Below are 11,310 nucleotides of genomic sequence, written 5' to 3'. Positions count from 1 at the left end.
TTTTTCTTTCTCTTTAGGAGTCTTAGGACACATTTGACTACCCAAGGCACGGCCTTTTTGCGATAGGAGTATCAACGGAGACTACTATTTTGCATATTGAATCGTTTAAGAACTTTTCTAATGTAATTCTCTTGGGAGAGATACAATAGTTTCTTTGGACGATCTCTTGAAATCTTAACTCCAAGAATATATGCAGCTTCACCCATATCTTTCATCTCAAATTGGGATGGTAATCATGACTTTATCTCAGTAATGAACTCCTTATCATTTCCAGCTATAAGTATGTCATCTACATACCATGTTAAAATCACAAACTTGTTTCTTGTTCTTTTGGTATAAACACAATGGTCTTCATGCATCATGGTAAAACCATTGGATACAACAACATTCTAAAAACGTATATACCATTGCTTTGAAGATTGTTTGAGGCCATAAATAGACTTCAAAAGTCTACAAACCTTTTGTTCGTGGCCCTTTTCAATGAAACATTTAGGTTGTTCCATGTAAATTTCTTCATCTAATTCTCTATTGAGAAAGGCAGTCTTTATATCCATTTGATGTAACTCAAGATCCAAGCTTGCAACTACGGTACGGAACAAGACAAACAGAGGTAAACCTAATAGCAGGTGAGAAACTCTCGTCATAGTCTATTCCTTTCTGCTGTGTATACCTTTTTTCCACTAGTTGAGCCTTAAATCTTTCAACTGTGCCATCAGCCTTGAGCTTTATTTTGAGAACAGATTTGCTCCTAATAGTTTTGTGTCCCTCAGCGAGGTCAACTAGTTCCCAAACTTTGTTGACACTCATAGACTCCAACTTATCTTCCATTGCTTTTGTCCATTTGTCCTTAGAAGGGCATGAGAGAGCCTCTTTTATATTTTTAGGCTCATTTTCATCTTGCAGTAGCATCATAAATAATTCACCGCCTTCAATGTCAAATCATCGGCAGGGAGTCTTTTTACGAGAACCACTTCTAGTTTGTGATTCATCATTGTTCCCATTTGCATTAACGTTGCTCCCACTCGTATCATGAACACTCAACCTGCTCTCATTCGGAACAAGATCAGTGACCATCTCGCTCCCACTTGGAACAAGATCCATTTGGTCATTTTCATTAAGTGTAGAAGGATTACTTTCATTCGCCCCTAATGATGGAAGAGGTTGCTGATGAGAAACTAATTCATCATTTGCTAAAATACTCCCACTCGAATGAAAAGATCCTTGTACCTTTTGATCCCCTAGCTCAAACAATGATAGGTCTTTACCAACCTCTCCCTTCTTAGGAAACTCATTCTCTAAGAATGTGACATCTCGTGATTCAAATTCAGTTACACTCCCACTGTTTTGCTGACCTATGAACACATAACCCTTTGAGGTTTCATAGTACCTCATAAAGATAATTTTCTTTCCTCTCGGGCCCAATTTGCCATATTTGTGAGAGGAATCATGTGTGTATGCCGCACAACCCCAAGGTCTTAATACACTCAGGGCAGGATATCTTCCAGTCCATAACTCATATGGAGTGGTTGCAACTGATTTTGTAGGCACTCAGTTAAGTACATAGGTGGTAGTAAGCAAAACATCACCCCAAAAACTAATTGGGAGGTTGGCTTGTGCCATCATTGACCTAACCCTTTCTAGGAGCGTTCTGCTTTTTCTTTCTGCAACACCCTTTTGTTGTGGAGTATTAGGGATAGTCAAGTGATGAACTATTCCCTTTTCATCACATAACCCATTAAATTGAGTCGATAAGTATTCCCGGCCATGATCACCGAAGAGTTTTATCTTCTTGTCTAATTGATTTTCCACTAAGCTAATATAGCGTTTGAATCAACTTATTGCTTCAGATTTGTGGGAAATTAAATAGACATAATTGAAACGGGTAAAATCATCAATAAATGTAATGAAATGACTTGCTCCATGCCTAGCTCTAATATTCATAGGCCCATAGATATCAAAATGCACTAATTGCAAAGGATATTCAGCTCTAGTCGCTTTACCGAAAGGATTTCGTGCAGATTTTCCCGCTAGACAATTTTCACAAGTGGATAATTCCACATGTTCAATGCAAAAATAATAGAATAATTCTATATATTTTTTTCCAGACCAGAAAACCGGGCTATGGCTCTTGATACCAATGTAGGATTACACATAACACATTAATCTAAACTAATTAGATAGTGTGTAAATCATAAAAGGAGAACTTACGTGTTCTTCATGTAGCGGAAGCGAAACTCGAACCACAGCTGCAATTACTAGCCGATGGTGGTTGTCACATTATATTGGAGCAACCCGCTAAACCACAGTCTAAACCCTAATAATAGATTATTGAGAAGAGAAGAGCAGAAAAATACTACAGAAGTATCATTTAGTTTACACCATAAGTGTTGTTATATAGGAAATATGAATGCTAAGTTTAATTACCCTAATGGGCCTTAAGCACCCTTATAGGTGGACCCAAATTTCCTATAATACTTAACACTTAAAATCTAATAACAGAGTTTCTAAGAAGAGAAGTGTGCAAAGTTTCTTAAGCATAATGAAAACTATAGCATGAATAAAGCTCTTCGCCTCCTATTATCATACCTTTTTCACAAGATAGAGACCAATCTGCTGGCAAGTAATAAGGAAAATGGAACCAAATACCTATGAGTCAAAGGTTGTATGAGTTAAAATCAACTCGTACTTGGTCATGTACAAAAATTGTTTGAAGCAAAGAAATCAAACAAAGAAAAGAAACAATATTTGGAGCATGGCATAAGCTTTTTCAGTTTGCCTTAATAATTATACGACTTGTGATTCAACTATCACAAAGCAACTTAGTGGCAACTAGTTCCAGCTGGACCATAGCCTGACAAAGGGTTAGGTCCTTAGGTCCAATTTGGATGCCCATTTAAGAGGTGCCAAACTGACTCCATCAACGATTTGAGATTTTTTTTTTTCAATTACTGAGCAACTGAAGTTCTCATCGCATAAATATACCATCTGACCTTCTTTCTGCTCCCGCGAGAAGCAGAGAAGATAATTAGGAATAACTGAGTCAGCAATTTAACCTACTCTTCAAAAATAAATGGCCGAGGTGCTGAAATAATCACACAACAATTTACATACATATGATCAAAATCCGTTATATCCCATGAATTTAATGAATACACTTGACCATTAGTCTATCATGTTAACCAATACTATGGCTGGACATCTGCCTCCTGAGCTTCATATTTCAGAATTTCTATGATATAAACACAATAGACAGTAAATGAGCTTACCAACAAAATTAAGTGTTCGACGAATCAAATAGAAAGGGCATACCTGCGAAGTCCAAAAAGAAACAACCTTCAAATCATGAGTTATAGAAACACACGAATTCATAAAATATAGAAGATCAATGGGATAGCTCTAGTTAGGCGCAGTCCAATAAATTCATAGAAAGATAAAGGAAATTATCTCGTCAACTTTATTCCAAGATAAGAACAATCCAAACTTTTCACAATCCGTGGCATTAGACAACTGTTGTAGAGTTCAGCTAAAGAAAGTGGTAGCGTATCTCTTCACATAATGGCTTCTACCAGTCAAAACCAATCATTAGGCCATATGGACTTACATTACCATGAACTCATACAAAAAAAAAATGCTACCTGAACCTATGTGAACCCTCTTTTTGTTTGATTAATTGTCAAGTAATGACATAAATCACTACATTGCCTGGAACGGATATACTGATAGCATTTCCATTGTTAGATACAATTCTAACAACCAAAAGTTCCTCAGGACGTGGCTTTGATTAAAGACAGCAAATTCGAGAGATAATTGATCCGACTTTTGCCAAAAGAGTACTCGTTTCTTCCAGCCTTAAACCTCTATGTTTAATATCTTTCATTATTTACCTAACCAATTTTATACCGTTAATGCATTGGTGTAAAGATCTCTTATTTATAAGCCAATCGACTTTCGGCAACTAGTAGTTGTATAATTAGCAAGTAATTAACAAAAGAGCTCTCTTTTGCTCTGTGGCCTCTGTCAGGCACTACTTTGATGCATTTTTGCTTTCAACTGTCAAAGACAGCTCGTATCTCATATCTTTGGTGAACTTTCTCTATATGTGCAGCCTTGAGTAATTTGACTGTAGAGCCACAAGAGAAACCTATTTGGGTAGCAAAGAGAACTTTGTTATATTGGTTTTTGTCTAACATAAAAAATGAAAAGTTTCATCAATAACCCCCAAAAGTAGTTGAAGCCTTTTCAAATTAGGATTGTTCAATCGCAAAATCATCACTGAAAATGAGTAGCAAAATCATAATCACTGAAAATGAGTAATCAACAATCAATATTGCTAACTGAGGGAGTCTAGCAGATTCTATTCGTACACTTCCATGAAAAATGCATTCATGATCATAAACATGCTGATGGAAAAACACCAGCAGAGGTACTTTAACCTTGGTGAGAATGATGGTATCATCCTCTGTTCAGAATAAGAACAACCAAATTTATGAGCAAGATGCAATAAAATGTGCTACTCGAAATTATGAATGTAGCAACCCCTAATTCAATGAAAGATTACAAGGTAAAATAAACCTTTACTTTAATAAAAGAAGAAGGAGATTACAACGTAAAGCTATCTTATGAGTGTGTAGAATTAGATAATCTAATAAAACGACGTACTATAGCTTATAGTAATTAATAGAAAGCTAGTCGAAATTGTTTGTCAGGAAAAGATGGTCAGCCACTCAGAATCATGGACACGAAATATTAATTGCCTAAATAATTTGTATGAGAAGATTAACTTGTTTTCTTTTATTTTCTCAATTAGTGAGCAACAGAAGTTTTTACCGCATAAATTTACCCTCTCTCTTCTTTCTGCTCAAGAAGAGAAGCAAAAGCAAATAAGCAAGAATAATTAAGTCAACAATTTATCCTATTCTTTGAAAATAACAACTGATGTGCTCAAATAATCACACACGAGATCTAAATCCGTTAATTTCTATGACTATACTTTCTTTGGATGGAAGAGATTCTCATAGGGTAAGCACAAAATACCTTGTCAGGTCCAAAATTAGACATAACTAAGCTTCATATCTACTCAAAATTTCTATAGTATAAACAAGATTAGATAGTAAGTGAGTTCACCAACGTGTTAAGTGCTTGACGGACCAAGTAGAAAATGCACACCTGCAAAGTCCAAGAAAATCAACCTTCAAAAACATGAGTTATAGAAAGACACGAATCCAAAAAAATGTAGACAAATCAGCATAATTGCTCTAGTTCAATGCAATTGCAATCTCACATAAACAGGAAATAAATCAACTTCATTTTGAAATATGTAAAAAAAAAAAAAAAAAAAGGTAATCCAAAACTTGTAATATGTCATAATATTAGACAGTTGTTGGAGAGTTCAGTAATAGAATCATCATCGGTGTTGATATTTTTCCATTTCTACTAGCAGAATGAGATTTTTTTTTTACTTGTACAACAAACGATAGGAGAACATACAGAATGCAGATCAAAGACGTTAGAGACTTTTGATAACGTCCAAATCCACTCTCCAAAAAGAAAGTGTACACAGTCGTTGCAATACAATTTACCCAACTATGAGTCAGGGTCTATCCCACGGAGAACAATATAAAGGAGATTAAGAAAGTTAAGGATTTATCACCGACTAAGCTAAGCCAAATACATTTTCAATATTTGGTTTTTGACTTAAAAAATAACAAAGACAAAACTAACTAACAAAGACAAAACTAACCTAGAAAGCAAGTAAAATGATCAATGGCCACAAGCATGGATACAAGGGAATTTACACTCAAGTAACGATCCAATATATTTTACGATTTTATAACTAAGAGCAAACTTATGTTAATGGATAATGGTTTCTAAAATCTCATTGAAAGTCTTCCAACCAAATCAATGAATTTCACTCTGAACTTTTTCAAGCTTTAGAGTGTGATATTAAGCACTACCAATTGAATCTCAAGTTAACTTTCCTATTCCTAGTTCAAGTTATTAGATGGGGTTTAAAGCCTGAAATCCTTGTTAATTAATCTTTCCCAACCTCAATTTTCCTCTTCCGAACTCAAACCGAAGTAAATGGGTGAGTCCTAGGCTTAGCTACTCCCTTAAAAAACATTCAAGAAGAAGATAAATTAAAGAAACAATGACCCACTTCATTAGAGATAACCATCGTTCAATACATAAGCATAACAAGAGTTTCATCCAAAACTTTAACAATGTATATTTTCATAAACAAGTTTCAAGTAATGGAATAGAGTACTGCACATTTAAATAGTCAATACATAGCAAGGAAAAGAAGAAATGACTAAAGGATTAAGAAATTCTCATCAAAAGTCTTCAAATCTTCATTCCCCAATTGTGAGAACCCTAAGCTCTCCAAGACTTGTATGAAATGGCCAAAGATGATGATATTGTCTTCCAAGTGTTGCTTTTAAGGTTTCCAAAAATTTCCCAATAAAAAGTGACGAAAATAGCCGACAACTTTTCAAATTTCAGATTTACAAATCTAGCCACTTTTTGCACTTCTAACCAATTTTTCCATTTTCTTCATTTTAGCTCCTCTTTGACTTGTTTTTACTTAGTTTCTTCCAATGCTCTTCTCAAACATATAGAAATTATTGTTACTTGGTTTCTTCCAACGCTCTTCTCAAACATATAAAACTTATAAAATGGAAGTAAACGACATTAAATGCACTATTTTCTCAATCAAAACATAACAAAAATATAAGATTAAAGAAGAAATAAGTTGGTAAATCCGAACTTATCAACTTTATCCGAATTCTCAAATACATTTTTATTGTTCTTGAAGCAGAGACCAGACTATTTCAGTCAAAAAACTAAAAAGGAAGAAAATCAATCACCTCCAAAAGCATATTATATTCTTGAGACCGTTGCAAGGAAAGTGTTTATATATACCCTTCAGAGACTGATTGAGATAGCTTCATATTATATTATCATTGAGCAGATTATTTGTGAGTATTATTGTGACTTGTGTTATTTGGTTATACTTCATTGATGTTGACTTGATACGTGTTCTTGAGTCATTCCTAGTGATTTGATTATGAGACGTTGTTGATGATGATTGGGATGGAACATATGCATCTTTTAAGGAACATTTGACAGGGGGTGATGATGTAGCCTAGTGTGAGCTCGTGGTCCGAGGTTCGTTCCGGAATGAGTGGTACATGGACACCATGGGTCCCCTGCAGGTCATGGCTATCTGGGGAAACATTACCATTTAGCATGTGTGTACAAATATGTGAAAGAGTTGGAACTTTATTGTTTATTTTACTTCTTTGGCTTGAGCGTTGGTGTTTCATTGTTGATAAATGGGTGACCTATTCTGGAAGTGGATTATTTGAGGATCTTATTTGTGATACATGTTTGTTGTGCATGTTTGCCTATTTCATTTATTTTATGTATTTATGCATGATACTAATCTTAGTTGGCCTATGATACCCACCGGTACGTGTTGTTTGTACTGACCTGCACGTCTTTGCACTTTTTTTGTGTGTGTAGATTTTGAGCCAGAGACGTCTTCCGGACCTCGCATCTAGTTGAGGTTATTCGTTACCAAGATCGGAGGGTGAGCTCTGTCCGTGCCATGCCCCCGAAGATCTTTCTTTATTTCAGATGTCTATTTTCATCTCAGACATTATGTTTATTTTTAGACAGTATCTCTTCTTTTAGACATTGTTGATTAGATTTCTCGTACGGCGACTTTCAGATTTTGGGGATGTAATAGCTAGATTTCCGCATTTGCTATTTAGTTTATTTTATTGTCAGACATTTTATTCCATTATTCGTGAGCAATGTTTATTAATTAGCTTAAGTAATTGGAATTGGCTTAATAATGGGTTAAGGGTTTGATTTGTCCTTAACTTTCATATCATGATTCAATTTTAAATTCTTTTACCAAGTTTTTTAGTGTTTACTATTTATAGTTACATATTAAATTAATAAAGATCAAATAATATCTTCGCCCAAACAGTAAAAAATAAAAGATAGGATTTTTTTCTGCCATTCCAGAAAAAGATCTTATTAATGTTAATTGGTTACTTAATTTCTCAGACTAAAATTATGCATTTATTATTCTTTAAGATATTTTTCTATACAACAATCTGCTTAAATTCTTCTACTTCTCCAATTGCCAATACGTGTATATTCAAAACACGGCCAAAAAAAGTAGTTAGCGTTCTACATCCAAAACTTCCTCTTTGGTCATGAACTAAAGCTTGTGAAGACTCAAAATTCTCATTTTTATGAAATTTCTTAAATATTTCTAACGTAAATAAATTTGCATAACTGATCAAATTTAATCTATTATTTACTTATAAATAAGAAATGAGGGTTTCAACATGGCTGCATAATAGTAAATAAAATTCAAACTAAGGGCATTTTCGTCTTTTAGTTTAACCTGCAAATTTAGTTGCCACGTTTGTCCATTTTACCATCTTCTCGATAGCTCCCTCAGTGCTCTTCCTCAAACATCAACCATAAATTACAAGATCTCTTCTCTGCATGTGGTAGTGTTCTGGCAGGTATGTTTTTTTATCTATGGATTATGCCAAAATTTTGGGGTAGATAAACAGATAGTGATGAAGTTGGCAGTTCAATTGAAGGAGTTATAAATAGAATAGAAGGAGATTACAAGGTCCGTCGGGATTTATTTCCGATTTGTGTCTTTGTTGATTGAGCTTTTGGTGTAAATAAAAAACAATAGCCAATGTTTTAATTTATAGCTCATTGAGATAAACAAATATTGCTCCTAATTGATTTTCTTGAAACCAAAATTCAGTAGAGCACGATTAAAGCGATCAAAGCTTCGAAACATCAGTTGTCTCTCATTCGTTTGAACGGATATGAACAAGTGTAAGTTTTGTAAAGAACAAAACAATAGCTTGCCCAATGTTCATGTAATTTATAGCTCATTCGACTATCGGATCAGGATTCCCCTTATTCCTTAGTGTATTTATAAAAACTTGGATGCATGTCCTAATTAAATGTTGTAGGGATTTCAACACATTAACTTGGCAAGTTGAGAGAGTTAGCATCATTTCATAAATTTGTCATTAAGAAACATTCCTTGCCATTTTAATTCTGCCAAAATTTTCAGTCTACTATTTCTTGGCAAAATTTGTAGAAATTCCAATTTTTCACTTAACTTTCAGTAACTGTTATTCTTTGATTTATCACCAGTGAAATATGTTTTTCTTCTTATTTTTTAGAATACAATTGGAGCCACGTGGTAGACTCCTACTGATACTGTTAGATTATAAGTTTTGGTGGTATTTGGCGTCTTCTTTCCTATTTTACTTTTCTGTGTTGTCTCTTTCCTTGTTTAAATTAACTTATTCTGTCCATTATGGTATACATTGGTACTCCACAATTCTTTTTCTTATATGTAGTTTTTTAAAACGGAAAAACTTGGGTCTCAATATGATCAAAATTCTATTTTATTTTATTGTTTTATAATTTCTTTTGTTTATTTCGTCCATGTTTACATACCTATATTTGACTTGGGACATTCTTAAATATATCAATAAATAAAATGAGAAATGAATTGGAGTACTTAATAATAAGGGAAAAATAGGTATAAAATAAAATTATGCCTTGGTTTTCAAACTATCGGATCCCCGCTAAAAGTTAAAATATTTTTCCCATAGTGGACAAAAATGGAGTAAAAAATCTAATGCTCAACTTCCATTAAATCGACCATCCAAATAGTGATGAAAATTTAATAAACAACACAATTTATGATTTATTTTTGCTGTAGTTTTAAAACAATCAAACTGTCGGTTTTTTCAATTCATCACTCATTTAATTGCTACACATGAACAATGTTATTTTACTTGTGTACATTCATTTTAATATACATAAAAGACCGACTACCGTCCCTGCCAAAAACCCCACCTAGATGTGATGTTGATTCCTTGTTTGGAAAATATTTATATTACTTTTCTTGCTTTTGAGATGTAATTTTCATTTCTTGAACATCATTACAGCCACTTCCGGACGTTCTGATATAAAAGGTTAGTTGTTGTATTCATTATTTTTTTAACTTCTAATGAAGAAAATTATGGCACCCAATACTTTCAAATCCTTATACATCTTGCTTTTCATGTAAAACAATTCATTTTTGTACATCTCTCTTAATTAATTGGAAAGCATTTAACATATTCTTCTTTCTTTCTTTTTACAGATGTGTTTCTGTTCTTGCCCTCTCAAGGCTGTTCTTGCCAGAGATATGTTTCTTTTATGATTTTGCCCATATTTCCTCTCTTTTTTCTTCGTCTTATAGCGCTTCTTTTGAGTTTTCTTTGTATTTCCTACTTTCGCATTTCAATCGGTGGTGTAACTTCGATGGATTTTAATTAACCATTAGAAATAAAGGAACAAGCTAAAGAGTATAATTGGATATAGAAACAATCTCTTCATCTTTAACCTCAATTTCCCTATTTTTGCTTGCTGGTCATTACTATTAACACATAATCAACTGAATTGAGAGTTGAATCATATAAAGACACTTGGCACTCTCTGTCAACCACATATGACCCAGCAAAGGAGTTTAATGTTAAGGTCCCTACCGATGATCCTGTAGTCATTTGGCCGGCTATTGAAAGAAAAAGCTTGCATCTGCTTCCCCTATTATATAACTGGATCGAGTCGCTGGACGACTAACTGGAAAGTCAGGCCCAACACGCTGGTCTAAGCCCTTGTTCTTGTTCCTTGACTTGCCTATGATTGCTGAATTTTGCAATTCATTCAGGGAATTGCAGACCTGGGAACTTGTTTGAGAAAGTTCCAACTCTTTGTAACTTCATAAAAATCCAATCTATTTTATTAATAACATCAACTCTCTTAAATAAGAGGGTTACAGTAGCAAAGTCCTAACCAACTTAGAATAGCAAAAGTCCTATAAAACTGAAATAACAAGAATCCAAATCACGCAGGGAATTTTTATTTGACTAACAAAATAATTCAGAAAACATTAATCATTATCTGTCCTATTAATTCTCTCGTCTGGTATATTGTTTCCCCACAAACGCATCAATAACATTACTCCCTTCTTGGAGAAAAAGCTTGTCCTCAAGCTTGAAGTCTGGAAAGGCAGATTTGAAATGATGCACTGTCTCCCAAGTGGAGTCCTCAACAGATAGGCCACACCACTGAACCAGAATTTCCCAATTACCATGATTCAGACGCGACCGGAGCACAGAGCATGGGGTGGGAACAACACGTCCTTCTTGAACTGGTGGAAGAGTAGGTGGAGTTGCAGGTGCCTCACCCTTGAATGGCAAAAAG

General features: G+C 34.3%; 1 long non-coding RNA gene across 1 annotated transcript; it reads right to left on the bottom strand.

Annotated features, from left to right (window-relative positions):
* Positions 1-2,460: 2,460 nt before the first annotated feature.
* LOC132037697 (uncharacterized) lies at positions 2,461-5,683 on the bottom strand. The gene is made up of 3 exons (XR_009409964.1): positions 5,129-5,683; positions 4,336-4,459; positions 2,461-2,646 (listed from the first exon to the last, which is right to left on the bottom strand). It is a non-coding gene; the product is annotated as an uncharacterized LOC132037697 (long non-coding RNA).
* Positions 5,684-11,310: the final 5,627 nt, after the last annotated feature.

Source organism: Lycium ferocissimum, chromosome 11 (assembly GCF_029784015.1).
Source record: "Lycium ferocissimum isolate CSIRO_LF1 chromosome 11, AGI_CSIRO_Lferr_CH_V1, whole genome shotgun sequence".
In the NCBI taxonomy this organism is placed as follows: Eukaryota; Viridiplantae; Streptophyta; class Magnoliopsida; order Solanales; family Solanaceae; genus Lycium; species Lycium ferocissimum.
The sequence above is the reverse complement of the archived record's forward strand: the minus strand, read 5'-3'. Positions and strand labels throughout refer to the sequence as shown.